The 27,571-nt window shown below is 42.5% G+C and overlaps 1 pseudogene across 1 annotated transcript in view; it reads left to right on the top strand.

The window, feature by feature from the left end:
- Window positions 1–27,571, top strand: part of LOC308087905 (MAM domain-containing glycosylphosphatidylinositol anchor protein 1-like) — a 144,057-nt pseudogene that overhangs the window by 53,508 nt on the left and 62,978 nt on the right. The window contains exons 3-4 of the transcript XR_013935113.1: window positions 10,816–11,012; window positions 12,821–12,953. The product of XR_013935113.1 is annotated as an MAM domain-containing glycosylphosphatidylinositol anchor protein 1-like (transcript). The remainder of the gene's footprint in view (window positions 1–10,815; window positions 11,013–12,820; window positions 12,954–27,571) is intronic.

Here is a 27,571-nt window from a genome sequence, read left to right as displayed (position 1 = left end):
ACTGAAAAACATATCTTTGGCGGTCTGTGCTTTGGAAAAAAACACGTCAAAAACATGTCAATGGCGGAGAATTTAAACACTTACATTTTTTCTAAAATAATTTAAAAAAAAGATCTACAAGCTCACAATGCTTTATTGTTTATTAATGATCCCCATTAGTCTACACTGCAGTGGAGACTATTCTTCCTGGGGTCCAGGCAAAAAACATCACAATACAAATCATAAAATGCAGTGCAACATAATCAATGTTAGTGAACAAAAACACAAACTTAGAGAACAAATTTGACATTAACAGTAAAATAAGAATTAAAAACAAAACAGTTTTTCTGTCCGAATATACCAAAAATAATAACAACCTAATCTAATCTAATCTCCTTTCTTATTATTGCTTCCTTAAGTTTCTTTTTTAAACCAAATGTATTTCTTGTTATAGTCTAATGTCGGGGGGGCACATCCCAGTATGCAATGGCTCGCACACACACACACACACACACACACACACACACACACACCCACACACACACACACACACACACACACACACACACACACACACACACACACACACACACACACACACACACACACACACACACACACACACACACACACGTGTAGATGTGAATCTGTGTGCTTGTGGCATGAAGATGATATCCAAAGCGCCCTCACTCTCATGAAACGCAGTGTGTGTGGACACGGGCCGTAAATGAAAGTCCTTCAGAAGTTTGCAGCGTTCTCTGTCTAACAGTGCCCGTGCGCAGTTTGCAGTTTGATCATTCATCCTATAGCTTGGGGCGCTATAACCATGGCGACGATAGCTCCCATAGCTTAAACTCCGAATCTCCAGTGTTGACATAAAAGCGTTAATACACAGCTTACGTTGGGAAAGTTTAAAACGGGCGTTGTCATTTGGTGCATATGCTAATGGTAATGGCCATTTCAGATCAATTGCTCCAGCCATTGAGGAGAACAGACAGATTCTAAACAGACAGATCCTGTCCACAGAGGTTTCCTTAATTATATATAGGATGTCTTTCATTTGCAGGTAATAGCTGTAAAAACAAACTGAAGGGTTTCTGTGAAGAATACACATTCTTTAAAAACATGATAAGACTGCATGCCAGTCTTTCATCCACCCTCATCCATGACAGCCTGGCATGCATAGCATCCACACTACTCCTGACAGAGCAGTGAAGTGCTAGTCTTGCCGCTCTGTTCTGAGCAAGCTTACGTTTACCAAGTTCTTGCTTTGATGCACTAGACCAGATAACAGGACAGTAGTCCAGATTTGACAGAACAAGAGATTTTATGATAGTCTAATTGTTGTGTTAGTTAGCAGATGGGCACTCCTTCTAATGGCATAGATGCCATTACTCATTCTCATCACTGTATTATTAATCTGAGTGAACCATGACAGTGTTTCGTCAATAGTGACACCCAACAGTTTGACTTCTTTAACCTGCTCAATTAATTTCTGATCTGTATACTGAGAGCATATTTAGAACGTATTACAATGCAATTAGTTTTTAAGACATTCAACTTCAGCTTATTTTCCATGATCCATTTAGAAACCAACTTTAACTCAAGTTGAAGCACCGTATTAACGCTTTGCATCATGTGAGCTTGTAGATCGGCTGTTTTTGCTACTTCTGTGTGACACTGTAGTACATGACAGAATAGGGCATAACACCGTAAAATATGGAGACACAAGGTTTTTGCCCGACACCAACCAAAATATGAGAAAGGTAGCACATCTCAAACTTCAGGTCAAACAGGACAAAATACTCACATTTCCGCTTATGTATTTGGTGTGCCAAATAAACAAGTGGAAATGTATTTTGTCCTCTTTGACCTGAAGTTGGAGACGTGCTACCGTTCTCATATTTTGGATATGCATGCTGGATTTTGTTTTTAGCACTCCACTGAGAAATCCCACTGTTGAAGCGCAACTTATTTTTCTAACTCAAGTTTGACTTGATTCTGGCGTGAATAACAATCAAGAATATAGTAATAATAATAGTTTGCAGGATAAGCTCATACAGAGGGACATACTAATTAGCTGCATGTCCATGCAAAGCTTATCCTACTGTAGCTTAAGGTATGTTGTAATAGACTAAAATACAGTACTAGTACAGTTGACAGAGTTTAAGAAGAATTTCATTCAAACACAATCTGGGACACTATCAAGGCACTGTGCCTTACTGTAATGTCCTTAAAGCCCAATGCTTTATTTTGTTGTATTTTATTTATTATTATTTAAATCTGTATATGCTGTCAATCATATAAAAGAGTGTTGCCTCATTTGCCTGACCCTCCATCTTAAGTAACATTTGCTTCATTCAGCTTTAAGCAAACATCCAGAGACAAGTTTTTCATTAAATTAAAACAAAGGTTATTGTTCTTGTTTAATTGAACTGTGAAATGATTCTCGCTCAATCATTACAAAGTAGTGCTTTACCATTGTGCATTGGATTCTTAAAAGAGCAACAAAATGATTTCATGTCAGCACTAGTGTCTCATTTCTCAAAGGACGACGATAGCAGAAACTCTGAAACCACAAGAAGTTTGGAAAGTAGACAATGGCCTTGCTGTGGAATTGATCCAGTGCACAAAGCCAGGACTTTGGGGAAATCAAAACCTTCATTAAAGTTTCATGTTGTGTCTCTGTTCACTTAATTGTCCAAATTCAGTAAAGCAAGTCTCACCTGGGGAGCCTGGCTTATGAAAATATATCAGTGCTATTGACAGTAACTTACAGTAATTGGAACATGAATAGATTGTTTTAGCATCATGTCACCATTTCCTCACACTAACTTCACACCAGTTTGCAAGCAGTAATTTAATTTGTTTAGCAAAGGCAGAGGTCTTCGTTGAGCTGGTTTCATCTTGTTTTGATTTTATTAGGATTCAGACAACATCTCATGAATACACCAGGCAAAACGATTCTGGATAACACTTAAAAGCATTACTTAAAACACTTAGTTCCAAACATAATAACAAACACATAACACAGATAAAAACACTCTGATCTCACTTAAATAAATAAAAAATGGCCTAAAAAGCAAACGGGTGACTTGTCGGGATGGACGTCCCAAAAAGTAAAACTTCTGACTGAAAGTGGGGGCAAAAACGCTGAGGCGGACTTCGCAAAGCTCGGCACGGCGTCTCGCTCGCCTGACGACTCGCTTGGTGGTGCTTCTCGTGGCTCAAGTCCGCTTTAGACGGCGTGCCTCCGTAGTTTTAGCAGTTTTTTAGCAGTTACCCTTTTATGTCTTGGCTTTGAGAATGGCACTTCCGCATTCCTGGAGTGCGGAAGTGCCCGGGACAGCACCGTTTGACTGGAAGCAGGGATGTACTGGAGGTGGGTCGCGGTGGAGCACCGCTCCACTAGTTCAGAGCCTTTGACTATAGTTGTTTGAGTTGCACACGCGCATGTGAGAGTGCGTATACCTTGTGTATCAAAAACAACCATTCGCACACAAGAGCTGCCGAGTGTCAACAGCGTGAATTAACATAGGAATGACCCTGGCTGGATGCATATCAATTATCCATTGTGTGATCTGTTAAGTACTTTAGGTGATCGCCGATCCCTCACGTGCACGTGTATGCACGAGCGTGTGCGCATGACGTAGCGCTCCACTAGTAAAACAAGACATGACTCAGTCATGTAAACCAGCTTGCTGTCTTTTTTCCCTCTATGTGTGTCAGACCCCCCATCTATTTTGTGCCAGGGCGGTATAAAGTCGGCGAAGATGTTGTTTCTACCATAGACTGTATGGACTGGGTTAGGGTGCCTCGGAGGTGTCAGGAAAACGCAGTTTGCGTGCTCAAACATGTTCATGGACCCCCAGATTATTTGTCCACAGATACCCCAATCTATTTTGTGCCAGGGACACCCCCCCCCCCCGCGGGGATGGGCGATATAAAGTCGGCGAAAATGTTCTCTGTCTGTCTGCCTACAACACAGAGGAGGTGTAAAGTATGAGTACATTTACTCAAGTACTGTACTTAAAGGCAGAGCAGAACGCACGCTACGCAGCTCGTATGAGGTGTGAAGTAACTAAGTACATTTACTCAAGTACCTTTCTTAAATGTTGTCCTATATATTGCTCTGTGTGACGGTGATTTGAACCGACGGCAGGCGTGTGTAGTAGGCATAGAGGCCAGAGGCGTGTCTAGTGCCATAGCTGGGGAGGACGACACCGCCCGGTCAAAGTATTGGAAAGTTTCCCCATTGGCTTAAAGGACAGCTAATGATTGAAAACATGTCGCGAATATGTCGAACACATGTCGAACACATGGATGACTAGTAGGTCAGTCTCTTTGCAAGCTGGTAAAAATCCACAGTACACCACTGACTGGAAGGGTACACCCCCCCACCCACACACACGTGCGCATTCTTAGCCCATAATCCAGGCGGCAAGAATGCTCCAGATATGACGCCAATAAATTACAGAAAGTACAGAGGAATTACCACGCCGTTGATTACAATGGGGATTTGACTGGACTTTATACTTGATTTTATTACCTTAGTAAACATTATCATAAATACTTTATGCTTTCAGTCGCTAGTTTAAAGTCTTCTTTCAATTACCATGATAAGCATTTTTGTAAATTATAGGCCCATTCATTTTTCAATTGATGATAAAGTAGGGTATATGCTTCTAGGGCTTACTGGCTCTACTGAGTGAAGACCCGCCGTCGCTGCCATTCCAGCCAATAGCATTCGTTTCCAGTTGCTTTTCGGGACCGGAAATTCCAAGATGGTGGATTTGAATTTGCCCAAAAAAGTGTCTTCAAAACGGATTTGTAGAAACCAATGGGTGACGTCACCGTTCCCTTCGTCTATATTTTTTACAGCCTATGCCATAGTCCTGTGCCGTAAGCACTTGTCTCTGCTATTAACAGTCAGTGAGCTTGACGCATACACGCGCACATGCACACACGCACACACTGTATGCACACTGTATGCACACACATTTCCACTCACTCTCACAAACATGGACCCAAAGACAAACACACACTCATCCACCCAGGACCACCAAGGCAGGGGGGAGGCTGTGTTTGATGGCTGCCCAGGTTTGAAAGCCCGCTGTGGGTTTAGGCTGCCAGCACAGCCTACCCATCATGCCACGGTTGGAGACAGATAGTCAAACTACATTCTGTTGTCTGGTTTCATGCTGAGCCTTTTGTTTCAAGCTATGGGATATCTTTGTATTCAGATGAGAGTGTTCACAGTGAGCTAAAAGGAGTTGAATGCAGCTCAACCTTTTAGACTGAATTGAGTTAAATAATGGAGGAATGTAGACAGTCAGTTTTATTTCATTGACATTATCTCAATGTGTAAATTTAATATTTGAAAATGTTTCCCTCCATTAGGCAGCACAATTAAGTGAGGCAAGTAACGGTCTCAAATCACAAAAGTCACAAATCACAAAATTGCTGTAATGCTTAACAACATACAAAAAAACAGCCTCAGTGGATGATATTGGGATAATTCAGATAGAGAATGTTAGGATTTTCCTCTTGTGACACTATTCTGCTAGCATCCATTTCATTTAGCGTAAGATGAATAGTAGGGTTTGGGGCAAGGAAATAGCAATAGCAGACTGGTAGCAGCCTTGCATAAAATGAGAAAAGTAAGTGCATAACTTTTAGTCCGTCCAGTGTTTTGTTTTGGGGGGGAAGCACTTTATTTTCCCTGTGACTCGCCGTTAGATCCTGACCCAACCTTTTTCAAACCAATGCAGATTTGGTCTCAAAGGGCAGCCGGGGAATTTATTGTGCCAACCGTGCTGGTGGAATGAGCAACAGGTTAAACTTGCTGCTGTGTGTTTGTGTGCCAGTCAAACGTGTAGACGCCAATCAAAGAGAGACCTGGAGCTCGAACCTCACAGCCATGAAAGCGCTGAGGCTGCAGATACTGTGATGTGAGTCCAGAGCAGAAAAGAGAAGCTTCCCCTGAAAGTCCATTCCCCCTATAAGCTTCAAATAACATCCAAAACAATGATGGAACAGAGAGCTCAGTAGCTCACTGTGTTAAGATGTTAACTCCATATTCCCATGATTGTTGGTTAAAATTCCACTGTGGGTGTACTTTTTTTTAGGGTTAAGATTGGGGTTAGGCATACTGTAGTTTAGTTAAGGTTAGGGTTAGGCATAGTTTTTTTGGTGAACTTGAAATTAAAAAGTTTGAGAACCACTGCTCTATTACACAGGCGTTGCTTTGAAAACGTGACAAGGTGAAGTAAGTAGCCTGATAGTGACTATGCTCTCAACTCTCTGTGTTGTCATGACAACCCTCCATACAGAAGAGACTGGTGTGTGAGTTGAGCTACAGTATATCAGGCTCCAACAAATCCTTAAACATGTCTTCAAATGTCTCTAAACGGTGGTAAAAGGTAGTAAATGTATAAAAATGTCCTTTTTAACACATTCGGTGACAGAAATTTATAGTAACAGATTACGTTCGGTGCCAGAAATATCACAGTTGAGCTGCACGGCGCTGTTTAAGCTGTAGACTCCATGACGTGCATTCCACGAGAAACAAAGCATGCGTGCATTTTGCACGATGATCCTGGCTAACGCCTGGAACGATAACATCTTTCACGCGGGTCACAATGGCGCAACGATCGCGCATACAAAATGAGTCGTTTTCCCCAACGTAAAAAGTTTCGTAGTTATGGGGGTTTTAGAGAAGGAGATAGAACGGAAGCGGATGGAGAGCCATGTTTTTTGGCACTGTGATCTATAAGGCCCTTCCTTCTAGGGCATTCACGAATAGTGATTTTTAGCATTCGAATTATTCGACCTATAAGTATTCGAATATTCTATTAATCGATTTGATTAAAAAAATAAAACAATAATAATTAAAAAAAAAGTATATGTATATATTTTTTTATAGAATAATCGAATAGTGGTTTGATAGTCGAATAGTTGGTTTGATAGTCGAATATTCAAATATTCGATTATTCTGTTAATGCCCTACTTCCTTCTCAGAATCACCGTGGGTGATTCCAGAGCTGCTCCAGCCCCTCCTGTGTGGAAAAAAACAAAAGCGACTGAAAACACGGTTCAGACCGCGTTCGGCACCGAAGCACTACTCTGTGCAAACACGGTTCAGACCGTGTTTGGCACCTAATGTGTTAATACCATACCATACTATATATTACTGTTTTTGTCTTTGTGATGGTGATGAACATATCAATTATCTACCTATCTGATTTAACAAATTTCATTTAGTGGTGTCTTGATTTATTCTTTATCTAGAGTATTATGGACTCTGGGCTCGTCTAATTAATATATTATTTTGTATCTATGTTTGTTCCGCTCTGGGGATGTCTAATTCATTTTAGACATTCATCTTTGTACTTTCTGCTCTGGAGTTGTCTAATTGGGGGAAAGGGAAGGCGGTGCCCTGGCAGATGAAAAGAACCATATTGACAAATACATACATACCATAGACTGTAAAAAAGAAGAAAACGGATGAAGGGAGCCCCATTGGTTTCTACAGACCCGTTTTGAAGGCACCTTTTCAGCTAATTCAAATACACCATCTTGAAACTCCTGTCCCGAAAAGCAATCGAAAACTGGAAAGCATAGCCTAGTTCAGGGGTCTTCAACCTTTTCAGGCCAGGGACCCCCAAACTGATGGGGAGATGGAGCAGGGACCCCCTACCTCGTAGGGTAGGGGGGGCTACCACATATATTGTATATTTATGTATACAATTGTGTTTTATATTGCCTGCTCCTATACGCACCTGCCATGTTATTGTAATCAAACAACAATTTCGCGGACCCCCTGCAGTACCTCCGCGGACCCCCTAGGGGTCGCGGACCCCCTGTTGAAGACCTCTGGCCTAGTTTATCATTCATTTAAAAATGAATGGGACCATAATGTATTAAACCCATATCATGATAATTGAAAACAATACTTTAAAGTGACACTATGTAACTTTTTTTATGAATAAAATGTAATTTTGTCCAATCTTTATGGTAGAGCATGTAAATACAATATAACTTATACAATGGGGAGGGGGGGGGGTTGTATTTTGTCTCCCTGCTCTTCTGACATTTAGACATTTAGACCTACTGTATATGACACAGGATCGGACACACATTTTGACCTGATGATGGTCTATATTAATTGTATCCCCTGAGCAAGCAGGCAGGCTCTATTATTTGAATGGTAAAAGTTCCAGAAACCGGGTTAAAATCCGGAGTAGAAGAGGAAAGTTACATAGTGCAGCTTTAAACTATAGCGATTGAAAATAAATTATTTATGAAAATGTTTACCACAGTAATAAAATCAAGTGTAAAGCCAAAACCTCATTCACTTGAATGTAGTTCTAGTTTTTCTTCAGCCAGCAGGAGGGGAAATAGTGGCATCTGCTGGGCCATTAATGGGAACTGCAGGAGAAACAGCTCTTCCTTATTGGCTTCATTTTTAAAACCGGATGCTTGCCGCCTGATACATACAGTATGTTAAAAGGATTTCATGGTGTGGATCCTAGGAGGCGAGCCGTCTAGAAGTCTGTCAGTCCGTCTCTCTGTCTGTCCGTCTCTGTCAGTCCGTCCGTCCGTCCGTCCGTCCGTCCGTCCGTCCGTCTGTCTGTGTATCAGGGCTCTCAGGGCTAATCTCGCAAACCAATCAATGGAAATGTACACATTTCTTGTACAATAGGCCAAAGAAGTAAACCCAGAATGTTACGTTTCCATGAAAATTCCATGTTTTACAGGAGGTCAATGGAGGGAAATTAATTCATTTGGAAATCAATATGACATCACAGCAATTTACACCTCTATTGGATGATTATTAGAAAGGTGTGCTCCACAGAGTGCATATCTCTGCCAGGCCAGGTGGCCAACCCAGACCTCTGTACTGTATGTCACAAATGGAGGTGCACTCTATAAGAGGCCTATCAACATATGATTCCTATGTCGGGTTGATTGGGCCATAATATATTGTGTTTGTTTGTTTGTTTGTGAAAAAGACTAGGGCCTGTGTACCTAATTTGATGAAGATAAAAAAGGAAAATAAATCTTGTTTCTGCAACAAATAGTAACTCTCTCACACGCACGCACGCACGCACGCACGCACGCACGCACGCACGCACGCACGCACGCACGCACGCACGCACGCACGCACGCACGCACGCACGCACGCACGCACGCACGCACGCACACACACACACACACACACACACACACACACACGCACACACACTCACCCACAGAGAAAGAGTACGTCCCTGGCCTGTGGCCTGGTAGAGATAAAAAGCAGTGTAGATCATAACAGTGTGTTTTAAACAATTTACTTACGCATGCACACTTACGCATGCACACACATGCACGCACACACACTTACGTACGCACGTACACACAAACGAACACACGCACACGCGGAGGCATCATTTCAGAAAAACTAGGGTGTGAAAAAAAACAATTACCACTCTTAAACCCCGTTTTGAAAAATAGAATAAATTATGGATCTGCAAGCTCGTGTTGCTTTGCCACGCATTGTGAGCGTGTAGATCCATTATTGTATATCCATTATAAGAACTGATAATGATTGAAAATGTTTGTTCGCCGCACTATAATAACATCCCCAAATAGGGACACCAGGTTGAAAGTGGTCAATGGTTGTATGGTTGCAGACATGAAAACGTGTTTATAATATGTTTGTCACGTGTGGATTGAGAGGCACTAAGATCGGCAAAAAGAATGGCCATCCCCTGGGACCCCAAATGACGGCCCTGGCGTGCACACACGCACACAACTGCTTTGTGAGAGACAGAGGGATGAAGCAAAGATGAAGGGAGAGGGAGAGAGAGGAAGAGGAGGTTGTGATGAGCAGTGAGCCTGACAGTGAGTTGTGAGGAGATGGTAGAAAGCCTGGGGAGAACAGACTTGTGCCACTGGAGGAGAGGGAGATATCACCCCCGTGGAGGAGGACGTGACAGAGGGATGAACATAAGAGAATGGAGAGAGAGAGAGAGAGAGATAGAGAGAGAGAGAGAGAGAGAGAGAGAGAGAGAGAGAGAGAGAGAGAGAGAGAGAGAGAGAGAGAGAGAGAGAGACAGACAGACAGACAGACAGACAGACAGACAGACAGACAGACAGACAGACAGACAGACAGACAGACAGACAGACAGACAGACAGACAGACAGACAAGGAGGGGTGGAGGGGTGGAGGGGTGGAGGGGTGGAGGGGTGGAGGGAAGAAAATAATACACAGAGGATAATAAACAAGAGTCACAGCTATGGAAAGACCGATATTGGCTTCACCGATATTATTAGGTTGATCAATATATCAGGCTGATATATTGCTGATATTTCGTACCATATCAGTATCGGCTGCTAAGGTTCTTTCTTTCTTTCTCTTTTCTTGGTTCTGTCATATTGCTCACTCTAGTGTCAATAGGCTTCTAAACTGTGCTTCTGGAACTTGATCTTATAGGCTTTATTTCTGATGGTTTGTGCATGCGTGTGTGTGTGTGTGTGTGTGTGTGTGTGTGTGTGTGTGTGTGTGTGTGTGTGTGCGTGCGTGCGTGCGTGCGTGCGTGCGTGCGTGCGTGCGTGCGTGCGTGCGTGCGTGCGTGCGTGCGTGCGTGCGTGCGTGCGTGCGTGCGTGCGTGTGTGCGTGCGTGCGTGTGTACTCTACGTATCCAGCGCTGCTTCAAGTACAGTGATGGTGTGTGGGTTGATTTGACGGATACGTTCCCTCAGCACCAACATGTGAGGTCTTTGTCTCTCTCTGGTCTGTGTGTGTGTGTGTGTGTGTGTGTGTGTGTGTGTGTGTGTGTTGTATAACAGACCTGGACAAACCGGTTCTGACGGTACACCAGACCATCAGCGACGTTCGTGGGAGTTACTACCAGGAGAAGACCGTCTTCCTGCGCTGCACCGTCAACTCCAACCCGCCCGCACGCTTCATCTGGAAACGCGGCAACACGCCCATCGAGCAGAGCAAGGACAATGGTGTTGACATCTATGAGCCGCTCTACACACAGGTACAGAATAACACATACATGTACATACTACATTCACATACCATACATGTAGCTTTATATAGTATACTGTACAGTATATGAAGTATGCACACACATACTGTATAATAGCTATATCTATCTGTCTGTCTGTCTGTCTGTCTGTCTGTCTGTCTGTCTGTCTGTCTGTCTGTCTGTCTGTCTGTCTGTCTGTCTGTCTATCTATCTATCTATCTATCTATCTATCTATCTATCTATCTATCTATCTATCTATCTATTTATGTGCTATCAATGTATCAATCAATAAATCAGGAGGAAGTACTGCGGAAGTAATCTGACAAGACGTCAGCAGGTCGGAGCAGATACACTGTAGTTATACAAAGCTCTGGTTCTCAACAAATACTTATCGAAACTTATCAACTTAGAATATGTCAGAATATATAACAGAATATTTCCAGCTTATAATCAGAAATACTGGATTCTATTTGTATACATACAAATGATATTTAGCTAATATAGGTCAAATAGCATAGTCTTATAATGGTGCATGCCCCCGAGATGTGGCCGTGGATTTGGCGGTGATATGTTGCCGGTCTGGTCTACATGTAAACCTAATACTGCAGCTAGATAGAAGTCAGTAAATTGGCGAACTAGTTAGACAGTCATTCAATAAAATAAATAAAAAGTGCCAGTCAGTCAGTCAGTCAATTAAAAACAAACAAAACCTGCCAGTCAGTCAGTCAACCAGCCAGCCAGCCAGCCAGCCAGCCAGCCATTCACAAATGCATAATGCATTGAGCCAGACAACAATTCAGACAGTCACGGCACACCCAGCCAACCAAAGTCAGCCAATAAGCCACTCAGTCAGCCAAGTAGTGAGCCAAGCAGCCAGCCAGCCAACCAGGCAGATAAGCAGCCAGTCAGTCAGTCAGTCAGTCAGTCAGTCAGTCAGTCAGTCAGTCAGTCAGTCAGTCAGTCAGTCAGCCAGCCAGCCAAGTCAGTTAAGCAAGCATACAAGCATACAGTCAGCCAATTATCCATGAAGCACTCAGCCAACACATCAACTGGCCTCTCACAGCCAACGGTTCTGATGGTCCAAGTGTCTCTCAGCATTGTTCCTGATTTCTCCATGTATCAAAGTAGAACCCTCTGAGTTCAATGAACTGAACAGCAGTTACACACAATCTAGTCACTGTAAACCACCGGCCTACTGGAACATACAGTACACACCAGTTATACATCAGTTATACAGCAACAGTTGAGGTGTGTGTGTGTGTGTGTGTGTGTGTGTGTGTGTGTGTGTGTGTGTGTGTGTGTGTGTGTGTGTGTGTGTGTGTGTGTGTGTGTGTGTGTGTGTGTGTGTGTGTGTGTGTTTATGAAAATCTGATCAAATTCATAATTATGATCATGCTCCACATCTCCCATGATGCATTGCTTCAGATGAGAATAATAAGGTCAGCACAGACACACACACTGTGCGTGCATGCGTGCGTGCATGCGTGCATGCGTGCGTGCGTGCGTGCGTGGGACCTTGTTTATCACACTGTTGCTCATTAAACATTTAAATGTTTTAAACAATTTCACAAACCAGTTCAAGAAAAATAATCACAGTGTTCTGACTGGTTATGTTACTTGTTATAGTATCTTATCTATTATACATGTCAGCAAATGAAAATGCAAAAAAGAAAGGAAATCCCATAATAAACTATGATCTTACGAATAATATTTGTGTGTGTGTGTTTGCATGTGTGCTTGTGTGCGTCATTGCGTGCGTACGTGCGTGTGTGTGTGTGTGCTTGCGTTCGTGCGCTTGCATGTGCTTTCCTGTCTAGGGTGAGACTAAAGTGTTGAAGTTGAAGAACCTGAGGTCCAGGGACTTTGCCGACTACGCCTGCCAGGTGTCTGTTAGAAACGTCTGTGAGATCCAGGACAAGTCTGTCACCTTCCGTCTCACCAACGCCACCAGTAAGACACACACACACACACGCACGCACACACGCACACACACACACACACACACACACACACACACACACACACACACACACACACACACACACACACACACACACACACACACACACACACACACACACACAGTGAGGTGTAAGAAAGAGAGAAAAGGAGCAAGTGAGTGGGATAAACAGACCTAAGCAGAGAGTGGAGGAGAGACTTGCCATGGAGACAGGGACATAATCAAACACTGGAACAGAAGCAAATAGACACAACAATACTGACAGACACAACAAATAACACAACAATATACACACAACAAATGACAGAACAATAGATGCAGAGCAATATTCCCTATTCTGATGGTGGTTGATTTGCTGTTTGTCATTGTACAGTATAAAGCCACTACTGTAATCATTTCAGTATTGTTTGTGTACTTCAATGTATTTCCTCGTGATCCCAACAGTACCTGCTTCGACAGAGAGACAGACACGCACGCACGCACGCACGCACGCACGCACGCACGCACGCACGCACGCACGCACGCACGCACGCACACACGCACGCACGCACTAGACCTAGTGGCTTTGATTTGATTTGATTTATCCAAGTGGGTCATGTCATGTCATTGCCACTGATTCACTGTGCCGGTACAAGAGGATTGATTGATTTTTAGATCATAATCCTAGCTTGGGATTTGAACAGGCGCGCGCTGCCCTCCAGCAACTGAAGACAAATCCTCTTTCCAGCCCTGTCGTCCAAATAAAATAGAACAACACGTGGTGTTATTATTGTCAGGTCAAAGAGGTGTAGAGGCTTGGTGTGTGTGTGTGTGTGTGGGGGGGGGGGGCACACCAGGTGGTTGGGGACAAAACGACTGGGTCACATGATGCTGTGGCAATCAATGAGTCTCATCAAAACACAACTTCTTTGATATACTATAGCGTCACGTCCAGGGGGTGTACTTGTAGTTGTACATCATGTGACATACTAATGTAATGTCCAGCTGAATCCATCAGCATATCCACGTCAGCGTAGCATAGTAAGGGCAAGAAGGAAAACATTTAAATGCGCTTCTCTGTCTGTGTATGTAGTTCATGTATCTCGAGAACAGTCTGACTGACCGACCGGGCATACTGTATACATTATGGCATTCTGAGACAGGCTCCTGACCTATGGGCCACATGGCTCGGGAACCATTTGTTCCCACGGCTACTTACGTACTTAATTAGTACTTAGTTACTTACCTATAGGCCTACTTACTTACTTACTGACTCACTCACTGACTGACTGACTGACTGACTGCTGACTATGAGATTCAATTCAAAGAGGCCTCACAGGTAGTTTGTGGTACTATCTGTGTAGGCCCTATAAAGAGAAGGTGCATTCGCCATCTGTTTTGAATAAGGGGTGTCATGTTTTGCAATTAATTAAACTTACATAAACTATTTATGTTGTTAAGGCTTTGTGAATTCTATTTAAAATAAAGTATAGTTTTGGACCATGACAGAGGCGCGCCGACTCAGTAGACCTTGAGGCCAAGGAGTCGCGCCCGAGCGCCTCCAGGCGCGAGTGCCCGCGGCGACCGGCCGATGGTCTGCTAGTCGACTCAGCGCCGTCCGAGTTATGTACCGATAGGCACAGAATCGTAAATAATATTGGTGGGGACTCCGTTTGCCCCACTAACTGTGTAATTAAACTTACATAGACTATTTCTGTTTTAAAGGTTTGTGATTTCTATTTGACTGTGCAGGGCAGAGGCGTCAATTCTCTGAGTCATGGTAACCGCAGACCCTCGGATTTAAAATTATTTCCACTATTTCTTAATTCCATTTAAAGATGTGTTTACATTATATTTTATAACTAAGGGATAGGTGCTATAAGGTTACAGGCTTGGAACCCAGTTAGCATATCTACAGTTCTGCTGTTCACACCTCCATTTTGGAAGACAATGAGCTCCCTGTTGATGGCCCAATTGCTGATGGCTCTTGGTATCAATGTGTCTTCATTAATATTCTTACTAACTCAACAATGAGATCTCCCACTCAACTCTGTGGTTTGATGTAGGTGATCAACTCCATTGTTTAGTTTAGTGAGAATTTGTGAAGGGTTTCAGTTCTGTTGGGCAGTTTAAAAGTTTAAACCACCTGGATATTTTGTGCTAAGTCTTGTGATCCATTCTTTTTCATGGAATCTTCTCTGTCCAATTGTCCAGCGGTCATTGTATTCCAAGCCACATACCTTTATAGCCTCAATTCCATGTGTCATAAAGTGTTGAACAATTAACAAATGGGTATCCTTTTAATTATTAATGGTATATTTATGTTGGCTTATTCTAATTGCTATGGAGTTGCTCGTCTCTCCTAAATATTGTAATCCACATACTTGGCAAGTAATCAGATAAACACAATTTCTGGTGTTGTATGTGATGTTCTGTCTTAGGATAATTATATTTTTGTTTGTCCTGTTTTTAACAGTTTGTTTTGGGCTAAAGTAGTTAGGCCTTGTCCTAATTATCTGGTTCCATGGTTTCAATTTGCTGTGGACCAAGTGGTCTTTTAAGTTTTTGTTTCTCCTGTAGGCCGAGATTATGTTGAAGTTCTGTAAGAGGTCCCCTCCCCTGTTTTCAAAATTTCTTTTGATGGCTCTGTTTGCCAGTAAACTTTGGCTAGAAAATGTGGTTACTAAAGCTAGTGTGGGTTTCTCATTCCTTATTTTCACTTCCTGGAACGTGTTGTATGCTTTCCTGAGAAATGTTCTTGTATATCCACGTTTCCTTAATGCTGTGAACAGAGTCTTGTAGGCTTTTTCAAAATCTGCTGCTTGTGTGCAGATTCTCTTGAAACGTAGGAGCTGTGACTTGACTATTCCTGCGAAACAATGGGTTGGGTGGAAGGAAGTTTTGTGGAGCAATGCATGTGTATCCGTCTCCTTAAAAAATACCCTTAAATCCAGTTTGCCGGTGGTATTGAAGTCTTTTCCTTTGAAGACTGTAACATCCAGGAAGTCAATATGTTCTTTGTTAGTGACATATTTCACTGTTATTGAGGCATGATGTGTGTTTAGGATTTGGATGAACTGCTCAAATTCCTCTGTGGAGTGCTCAAAAACTCCAAAAATATCATCTAGAAACCTGAAATAATGTGTGGGTTTGAATCTGCACTTTTTGAGTGCGGTTTCTTCCCACAAAGCCAAATAAATGTTGGCATAAGATGGTGCAAATTTCTTTCCCATGGCTGTTCCACTGATCTGAAGGAAGGTTTTCCCATCAAATGTGAAATCGTTTTTGGTCAAATTTAATTCTAGCAATTTCAATAGTTCTGCGTCTGGTCTTTGCCTGTCAGGGTACTTTATAAAGATATCTCTGATTGCCTTCAGCCCCGCCACTGTGTTTATATTGGTGTACAAACTGTCAACATCTATTGAAAACAAAATGGCCCCCTGAGGCACTGTGATGTTTTTTATTTTATCAATAAAGTCATATGTATCCTTAATATAGCTTGGATGTTTTACAGATAGTGGGTTTAAGTAGAATTCAATAAATTCTGCTGTGGCATATGTTTCTGAGTTACAATCCGAAACAATTGGGCGACCAGGTGGAATTTCATAAGGAATAGTCCAGGTATCTAGGGTCCTTGTGGATTTTGGGTAAAAGGTAGAGAATTCTAGCTCTTGGGGAATTTTCGCCCCGTAGGTACTTCTCTTGTTTTTGATCTATAAATTTCTTCTTTCTTAATTCGGTGATGATACCCCCAACTTCTATTGCTGTTTGTTTAAAAATGGGTGCCTCCAACTCCACATAGTGATTTGAGTTATTCAACTGTCTTAAACCCTCAAAAACATATTGTTATCTGTCCAAAATGACTATACGGCTCCCTTTGTCTGCAGGCTTAATCACAATGTCCTGGTTGTTAGCTAATGATCTTAGAGCTCTCACCTGATCTGTTGTGATGTTATTTTTTTCTCTCAGGTGTCCTGGTACATTTTGTACTGTGGCTCTGTCCATCTGGATCAATTGTTTTAGGTTGTCCGGTATTTTGTCCTCGTCTGGTTCCCAGTATGATGGAAGGTGGAAGCGCGGAATTTCCGTGTTGTTTCCAACTCCAAAATGTGTAGCTAATTTGAGTCTGCTATGGTATTTTGACACATCTATTCTCAAGCTTTGTGATTGTTGTTTGTAGATGTCCAGGGTGGGGACGAATGACAAACCTTTTTCCAAAAGTGTTTTCTGGTGTTCGTTTGGTCGGAAATAATGAGACAGATTAATTATATCCGACTCCATAAGGCCCTGCCGGTTTGAGCTGTCGGGCCGTATTAGTTTAAAGAGTTGAGCCAGTGCTGTAGCATCAGTTTGGCTGTGTCTTCTTCCCAGTGGACGTTGTCTGATCCTGTTTTGAAGTGGGTTGCGGGCAATTTTGGGAGGTGGGGCTCTTTCTTTATTTCTTCATTTAGGCTTATCAGAATATTCTTCGGGTCAGTTCCTAGGCTTTCTGAGTAGTTGATTAGTGCTATGCGTCTGTCTGCGCAGGGGAATTGTTTTTTGGCTGTTGTGCGGAGTTTCTTCAAGGCTGTGTGGCTTGTTTTTCTAGTTCTTTGGTTCTTGTTGTTAATTCCCACCGAGATGATGAGGTGTGTGGCCGTCTCATTTTTCTCAGCCTTGCTCAGGACTGTTTCGGCCCATTCCAGGTTCATTCCAGAGTAGGATTCTATCTGGACTCTGTCATCTGTGATTGTTGGGATTCGAGACAGGTTGGAGTCTCCAATTATGATGATGTCTCGGTTCGGTACTAATCTCCATGTCTGTTTGTTTTCCTTTTTTCCGCCTCTCCAGTGGCGTGGTATTCTTGGTGCTGTCACGTTGGTTTCTTCTCGTGCTGGGGCTTCCCTCTGTGTAGTAGTGTCTTCGGTAGGTCCCTCTGGTATTGTCTGGTTCCCTTCACTGTTCCTCCTCTCCTGGGTTGTCCTCTGGGGTGTGTCTCTGGGTGGTGTAGTTTGCCTCCTGGTGGGATTTTCCCTCTGTGGTTTGGGTGTGTTTCTTGGGTTCTGTTGTTCTTCTGTGTTTCTCTCTGGAGGATGTGGTTCTGTTAGGGTGCTTCTGTTTCCTTTGGTTTCCATTCCGTCCAACATGTGCCCATGGCTCCTCGGGTGTTCTGTTGCTTGTTGTAGGTAGGTCTGGGAACTCTTCCTGTGTTAGTTCTCCTGGGCCCTGTGTTGTTGCTCCTCTGGTCCCCATTCCTCCAGTTGGGTCTTCTCTGGGTTCTCCCGTGCCTGGGTTGCCTGTAGAGGGAGAAGAGGGAGGGGAGGATGGGGGTGGGGGAGGACGGGGGATCTGTGGTGTAGGGTGTTTTTGTGCTGTATAATTCTGTTACTGCTGCACGGGCTAAGCCCAGTGTCTTCTCTGTTAGGCGCCTTCCTAGATTTTTTCTTGCCCATTTAGTGGCAATGGAGAAGGCCCTGTCGTATTCCCGTGTTAAGCACTGGGATAGGTCCTTTTTTGTGTTTTCAATCAATGTGTTAAAGTGTTCTATTAATATTAACAAAGTGGTGTAAGACCAATTCTTTGCACTTCCTTGTAGTAGCAGTAAAGTTCTCTCTGTTGGTTTTGCTGGTTTTATAAAATCCATCAGGTCTTGTTCTTTTCTAGCAATACTCTCTGGGTATTTGTCTATGTTTACATTCTGTGAATGGTGTAGTGCGACAATCAAATTGTTTATCCCTCTAATTGATTTGTGAAAATCATTGTTTCTCTCCCCATGTGGTGTGTGTATGTAGGTTTGTCTGTGCCTACCTACCTGGCTTACCTGGTTTGGTTCCATATCCCTCCTGGGTCTGTGGTTGTTCCTGGTTTCTCCATCTGGTCTGGCTCTTTCCCGCCAGGCCTGTCCTTGTTCATGGGTCCGTCGGTTCATTCTCAAATGCATAAACGTTTTCGTACTGTTTATTGTACTTCATCAGATGCGATTCTCCGGATGAGAATGAATTCCTGTATCTTCTTTCCTGTATTTATGTGTTTCTGCTGTGGGTGTGGCTTCTCTGTGGCCACTGTTCTCATTGGTTGGTGCTGTTGATGGCCCATCCTGCTGGGGCCCTTTGATGACCCATATGCCTGTTTTAGGCCTGTTTTGGGGCATGTTCAGGCATGTTTCTCTGTTCCATATGTATGGTCTATTCTTTGTGTTGAATCTTTGTTTATATATATGTATAAACATGGTTAGGTTTTTAGGAAATGTTATAAACATTTTGCAAGCATAAATATACCTCCATGCTTGCAAATGTGTATAACTAAAGTTTGCTTTAGATGACTCCCCTCACAAAATCAGAGGTACTAGCTTGACTGACTGCTGACTATGAGATTCAATTCAAAGAGGCCTCACAGGTAGTTTGTGGTACTATCTGTGTAGGCCCTATAAAGAGAAGGTGCATTCGCCATCTGTTTTGAATAAGGGGTGTCATGTTTTGCAATTAATTAAACTTACATAAACTATTTATGTTGTTAAGGCTTTGTGAATTCTATTTAAAATAAAGTATAGTTTTGGACCATGACAGAGGCGCGCCGACTCAGTAGACCTTGAGGCCAAGGAGTCGCGCCCGAGCGCCTCCAGGCGTGAGTGCCCGCGGCGACCGGCCGATGGTCTGCTAGTCGACTCAGCGCCGTCCGAGTTATGTACCGATAGGCACAGAATCGTAAATAATATTGGTGGGGACTCCGTTTGCCCCACTAACTGTGTAATTAAACTTACATAGACTATTTCTGTTTTAAAGGTTTGTGATTTCTATTTGACTGTGCAGGGCAGAGGCGTCAATTCTCTGAGTCATGGTAACCGCAGACCCTCGGATTTAAAATTATTTCCACTATTTCTTAATTCCATTTAAAGATGTGTTTACATTATATTTTATAACTAAGGGATAGGTGCTATAAGGTTACAGGCTTGGAACCCAGTTAGCATATCTACAGTTCTGCTGTTCACACCTCCATTTTGGAAGACAATGAGCTCCCTGTTGATGGCCCAATTGCTGATGGCTCTTGGTATCAATGTGTCTTCATTAATATTCTTACTAACTCAACAATGAGATCTCCCACTCAACTCTGTGGTTTGATGTAGGTGATCAACTCCATTGTTTAGTTTAGTGAGAATTTGTGAAGGGTTTCAGTTCTGTTGGGCAGTTTAAAAGTTTAAACCACCTGGATATTTTGTGCTAAGTCTTGTGATCCATTCTTTTTCATGGAATCTTCTCTGTCCAATTGTCCAGCGGTCATTGTATTCCAAGCCACATACCTTTATAGCCTCAATTCCATGTGTCATAAAGTGTTGAACAATTAACAAATGGGTATCCTTTTCATTATTAATGGTATATTTATGTTGGCTTATTCTAATTGCTATGGAGTTGCTCGTCTCTCCTACATATTGTAATCCACATACTTGGCAAGTAATCAGATAAACACAATTTCTGGTGTTGTATGTGATGTTCTGTCTTAGGATAATTATATTTTTGTTTGTCCTGTTTTTAACAGTTTGTTTTGGGCTAAAGTAGTTAGGCCTTGTCCTAATTATCTGGTTCCATGGTTTCAATTTGCTGTGGACCAAGTGGTCTTTTAAGTTTTTGTTTCTCCTGTAGGCCGAGATTATGTTGAAGTTCTGTAAGAGGTCCCCTCCCCTGTTTTCAAAATTTCTTTTGATGGCTCTGTTTGCCAGTAAACTTTGGCTAGAAAATGTGGTTACTAAAGCTAGTGTGGGTTTCTCATTCCTTATTTTCACTTCCTGGAACGTGTTGTATGCTTTCCTGAGAAATGTTCTTGTATATCCACGTTTCCTTAATGCTGTGAACAGAGTCTTGTAGGCTTTTTTTAAATCTGCTGCTTGTGTGCAGATTCTCTTGAAACGTAGGAGCTGTGACTTGACTATTCCTGCGAAACAATGGGTTGGGTGGAAGGAAGTTTTGTGGAGCAATGCATGTGTATCCGTCTCCTTAAAAAATACCCTTAAATCCAGTTTGCCGGTGGTATTGAAGTCTTTTCCTTTGAAGACTGTAACATCCAGGAAGTCAATATGTTCTTTGTTAGTGACATATTTCACTGTTATTGAGGCATGATGTGTGTTTAGGATTTGGATGAACTGCTCAAATTCCTCTGTGGAGTGCTCAAAAACTCCAAAAATATCATCTAGAAACCTGAAATAATGTGTGGGTTTGAATCTGCACTTTTTGAGTGCGGTTTCTTCCCACAAAGCCAAATAAATGTTGGCATAAGATGGTGCAAATTTCTTTCCCATGGCTGTTCCACTGATCTGAAGGAAGGTTTTCCCATCAAATGTGAAATCGTTTTTGGTCAAATTTAATTCTAGCAATTTCAATAGTTCTGCGTCTGGTCTTTGCCTGTCAGGGTACTTTATAAAGATATCTCTGATTGCCTTCAGCCCCGCCACTGTGTTTATATTGGTGTACAAACTGTCAACATCTATTGAAAACAAAATGGCCCCCTGAGGCACTGTGATGTTTTTTATTTTATCAATAAAGTCATATGTATCCTTAATATAGCTTGGATGTTTTACAGATAGTGGGTTTAAGTAGAATTCAATAAATTCTGCTGTGGCATATGTTTCTGAGTTACAATCCGAAACAATTGGGCGACCAGGTGGAATTTCATAAGGAATAGTCCAGGTACTAGGGTCCTTGTGGATTTTGGGTAAAAGGTAGAGAATTCTAGCTCTTGGGGAATTTTCGCCCCGTAGGTACTTCTCTTGTTTTTGATCTATACATTTTTTCTTTCTTAATTCGGTGATGATACCCCCAACTTCTATTGCTGTTTGTTTAAAAATGGGTGCCTCCAACTCCACATAGTGATTTGAGTTATTCAACTGTCTTAAACCCTCAAAAACATATTGTTGTCTGTCCAAAATGACTATACGGCTCCCTTTGTCTGCAGGCTTAATCACAATGTCCTGGTTGTTAGCTAATGATCTTAGAGCTCTCACCTGATCTGTTGTGATGTTATTTTTTTCTCTCAGGTGTCCTGGTACATTTTGTACTGTGGCTCTGTCCATCTGGATCAATTGTGATCAACTGACTGACTGACTGACTGACTGACTGACTGACTGACTGACTGACTGACTGACTTATTACTTACTTACTTACTTACTTACTTACTTACTTACTTACTTACTTACTTACTTACTTACTTACTTACTTACTAACTTACTTACTTACTTGCTTGCACACTTGTCCGATAACTAGCTGGTGCCGTGTTTTCTGTGAGTTCCATGCAGGCACTAATGAAATATCCTGTCAGTATTGTGAACCTAAACCATCACTGTGGATGAGCTGTTCCTGATGTGGGTGTGACAGCAATATCCTGCTGTCAATCTGCAAGTCTGATTAAATGCATTATTGTAGCACCCACCCATGACAGACATATCTAACTGTCAAAACAAAACATATTACATCCCTCTTCCCCTTTATTTGGAGAATCACATACAGACTGATAGAACCACAGTCTGGATAGAGACACATAGACTGATAGAACTATTGCTGAATAGAACTACATACTGACATAATCACACAGATAGAGTATACTATATGTGTGATTCACTTATCTTGCTCAGAGACAGTCTGGGATTTGAACTGACAACTTTGTCTCTCACAACTCTGCAACAAAAGGACACTTTTCCAGCCAACGTGAAATATCTTCTGTCTGTCAAGACCTCGGCTGTATGTATAGCTTTGGGACTGTTACGAATTACCTTCCTGTCATTTCCACAGTGTACTATTGTAATAATTTGTCTGAAAGTTACAAATATATATGCTAAATATATGGGCTATTTTCTCACTAAATACTGTCACATATGTATATTTTCAGTCTCTGTAACACTTTTTCTCATATACTGTACACCTCAAAGGCAAGAAAATTGCATGTTATTCCCGAAGGCAAGAAAATTGCATTTGATCATCCCTAATAAATATTGTAACCTTACTATCAAAGAGGAGCTGAAAAAAAAACAGCTGGTTCCTGGAGAGAGAGAGAGAGAGAGAGAGAGAGAGAGAGAGAGAGAGAGAGAGAGAGAGAGAGAGAGAGAGAGAGAGAGAGAGAGACACACACACACACACACACACACACACACACACACACACACACACACACACACACACACACACACACACACACACACACACACACACACACAGACGGACAGACGGACAGAGAAGTAAGAGAGAAAGTGAGTGAGTGAGCAAGAGTGAGATAAAAGAGACAGTGAGTAAGAGAGAGAACATTGTGTGAGACAGAGATGTTTGTTAGCTGGCTGTAAACCGCTGTGTTGCACATAAATTCCGTTACGTTGGGAGAAGCGCTGGCTGATCCAACCATTCCCCGCACCCACGCCTCCCCGGAAAATTGAAGCTATAATTCTCAACCCCTCACAATCTTTCCTCCCCCTCTTTTCAGTGCTACTGCTCTGTGCCTTTTCCTTTTATTGTCCTCTCCTGCCAGACCTCTGCTATGGCTCTGATTGTGTCTCTTTTTCGCCTTTCAGGTCTTGGGATTGTAATCTGTCTTTTATTCCCTCATTCAAATAAATATAAAGACCTTGAATAGTGACCAGATGATGCTGTAGGCCTAATGTGTAATAGACACCTGCATGGTACCACCACAAGCCACACACAAACACGCGCGCACACACACACACACACACACACACACACCCACACACACACACACACACACACACACACACACACACACACACACACACACACACACACACACACACACACACACACACACACACACACACACACACACACACGCATGCTGTATCTGTGTGTCTGTCCTGGCCGTAATATCCTCATCTGAAGCAATGCATCATGGGAGATGTGGAGCATGATCATAATTATGAATTCTCTGACATTTTGTTTCCCCAAAACATTGCATAACAACATTTCTAGATACGGACGGACCATGTCGACTCAATATACTTCTTTTTCAATTTCGAAGAAATTATAACTGAGAACGTTACTATTCTCTGCCGATTAGTAGGCAACTGGAACTGTGTGTGGCCACTCGCTTGGCTAGTACCTTGCTCGGGGCACCTCTCACGGCTCAAACTCGCTGCTGATGGTGCAGCTGCCTTGAAATATTGACATACAACATATCAGTAGTTTGCACAGACGTACAACATGGCAACGTTTCTTCTCTGGGTTGTGATTCTTCACCGCAGTAATACAAATTCCATACTGTCACAGCCCTGGTATCAGGGTCTTGGTGATCCGAAACTGGACCATCCCACCGAGCCATTGGCCAGCTGGAACACCTTGGCCAGAGACAATGAGGCACAAGGTCTCGCCTACCTTTCGAGGTGCTCGCCAACTATGATACAACAGGCCACTGATAACAACGGCCTTTGTCCGACGTTGCCACTGCAGACCATTTGCAGCGTTGTGTGGTTTCAAACCAGCCCCAAATCTTGTTGAGGACAAAACCACTTTCCTTTTCTCAGCGCAGGATGTGTGAATCGAGGAGTTCAGGAGCTATGAGTCACCATGTCCTTACACTGGTGAACTATTGTCATCGGTGCCAGTACTGACGGGTGGGTGGTCATGTGTGAAGTCGATCCCAGCTGGCTGGACTCTGGATGGGCTGGTGTATCTGTGCCTGGTCAGGCTGTAGCAGAGTCCTGCACGGGTCCAATTTTGACAACCCGTGGGGACAAACTGCCCCCATGATGGGGGCAGTTGTAACAGTGGTTGGGGTCAATTGTAACACTGTGAAAATAAGTCATATTAACACACTTTATCACAAATAAAAGCGCATCACTAAGTAATACGTATTTTTTATAATTTAACATTTTTACTTACAAATGTTCAATTATTTTGTATTTTTATTCGAATTATTTTATTTTTCAATTTAGTAAATTTTTTATTTAAATGTGTTTTTACTTTGAAATGTAGTGACATTTAGTGAAACATGTTCATTTACTAACTAGTATGTAATCCCAGACAAAAAATCTGCTTGCATTGAAAACACATTGTTACAATTGACCCTGATGGGGCAACCATGATAAAATCCCATATTCTAGCTAGAAACACCTATACTAGCATAGGCTGCTGACGTTGATTTGTGACCAATAACATAGAGACACAATTCATCTAAGTTTAAATTAGCTGACATCTTAGGAAAAGGAAAATACTGTACACTAAAAAAATTACGTTTACACCTCAAAATCTGTCTTTTGTTGAAAACTTCTGCTGAGATGAAATGATTATTCTATCCTTCCATAGGCAGAGAGAGGACCCTACTGAACATTTGCACAATAAGTCTCACCCCTCTAGCTTATTTCTAATTAGAATTATTGAGTGTGTTACTTTTGCCCCCTGTTACTTTAGTCCCCAGTCTCCCCTACCCGTCGGGTATCCACGGATACCCGGCCCGTTGCAGGACTCTGGGCTGTAGATGTGAATGAGCATGCAGGGTGTCCAATGTGGAACGTTATCCTGGTTAGCTGGTTAGCTCTCACGACACTTAAGGGATATTGTCACTGAGACTACTGTATATGGAGGCAAGCCCTGGGAGTATCCACCATCCAGTATCCAGTATCCCTATCCTTTGAGGAGATCCAATATGTTAATGCAATTGTCCTGGAAGTCATCCAACCAGAAATGGTCTTTTATTGTTCACCGTTATTTGGAGCAGTCCTTGGCCTTTTATCTGTGCTCGCTCTCCTATTACAGTCTGAATCTTCATCATCGTGGGTGAACACAGTGGATTGGGCCACCAAGAATCAAGAATACACATAATAAAGATAATAAATACATTTGTCAATCACTCATACAGGTACAAGCTTTGCAATGTTGGTGGGACATGTTCCGCACAGACTAACAACCACAATACAATAGGACAACATCTATTCGTCCACCTTTGCGTGTGTGTTTGTGCATGTGAGCGTGCGTCTGTAGTTCACGTTCACTTGAGAACCCTCCGACCGACCCACTTCAAGTCAGTCGGATAGGCGGTTGTCCAGAACCGCCGATTTGACCGTTATGCCCATGTATAGGCATATGCTGATGACATCATGGAAGTCCATATAATATGAGCATAAAAAGGGACACCTGCAGACAGACTGGTACAAAAAAATATCGATAAAACTACAAATCCCCATATATGGAGTACCCTGATGTCAACAATAGGATGTCATAGTACTGGCGTCATAGTGGCCTGGACTCCATATTTGTCCATATGGGCATAATGGGGACACAGACAGACTCTGACAACGTGTACAACGGGTATTGCATAACCGGGTGAGTGGGGCATGCATTTCCAACTTGCATCGTTCCCGAGTAGGTCGGTGCCCAACGGGCATCATCATCATCATCATCATCATCATCATCATCATCATCATCATGATAAAATAATAATTATAAAAATAATAATATATAAGTATAAAAAATACATATTTTAAAACTACAGCTAAGAATGGCAGGTATGATAAAAACCTCTTTAAGGCAGGTACTGTATGGTAAAATGTTTTAGCAGCGATGGGGGATGTGCAGAATAAGGGGGGGAGTGTACTTCATTAATAATTCATTAGGCAGGACCACAGCGGACCAGGGAGAGGGAAGCTCCCGTGTCGATGAGGGCCTGACACTTGGTTTTGTTCAGCTTACAGATAACCCTTCGGCTTGGTCTATTTGGCCGAAGCGGCGTTCCCCGAGAGTGCAAAAAGAGCGATGGCTGTGTACTCAGGGACCTCATGGCTGGGCAGTGACACACCTCATGTCCTGATTCTCTGCATTAATAGCCATTCTGTCTCTCTGCCTGGTTGGCTTCTCTCCTGACTTGTGGTGGAAGACTGCAGATGCCTGCTGCACTGACTTATCACTCATCACTTAATCTTCCTCTAATTCTGCTTGTCTCATTCATCTGTGAGTTGAAGATATGCCTCCACTTCAGCCTTCACTATGTCTATACAAGCATCAACAGTTGTATTGACTACAGTGCAATCCCTTCAGATCAGCATCTATTTCTTGACATCTCTCTCTCTCTCTCTCTCTGGGAATTCTGTCCCATCAGTGAAGCTGACAGCAGGATGGATATTGTGTCCTCTTCTCTGATGTGTGAAGTCCTTAATGGATGCTTAACAAAGTTTAAAGCTGAAACATAATGCTACATTTGTTTTGACGGATCAGTTTTGTCCATGTTTCCAAGGTATTGAAGTAATGAACCTCCACCAAAGGCGTGATACTCTATTTTTAGTACAGAATATAGGATGGCATCCCTTGCATGTTCACAGATGGCATGAATGAACTAGTTGATGCTTGTCAGCCTTTCAGAAAATGTTTCTGGCTTCAATGGGGGCAGGGGGAAAGGGACTGAGCCCATCATGACCCCCTGCAATGTAGATCAGCAGTTTTTTTAAACTACAGGAATCTTTTAAATAGAAGTTCAGAATCAATGGTTTGATCAGGAGCAGCCTTGATGGCTGAGGGTTCTCCAAGGGGTTTTATCCTTGCTACCGAAGGATAATGTGAATATAGGCTGTCCAATCATTTTGTGCAAAATTTCATACATATTCATGTATGTTGATGCCTTCCTGCACCATAGTTAGACTAGGCTGTAAGTGGGAGAGATACGGGTAGTGCCC

The sequence above is a fragment of the Gymnoscopelus braueri genome, assembly GCF_963280865.1.
Source record: "Gymnoscopelus braueri genome assembly, chromosome: 1".
In the NCBI taxonomy this organism is placed as follows: Eukaryota; Metazoa; Chordata; class Actinopteri; order Myctophiformes; family Myctophidae; genus Gymnoscopelus; species Gymnoscopelus braueri.
This window is presented reverse-complemented; position numbering and strand designations above follow the sequence as displayed.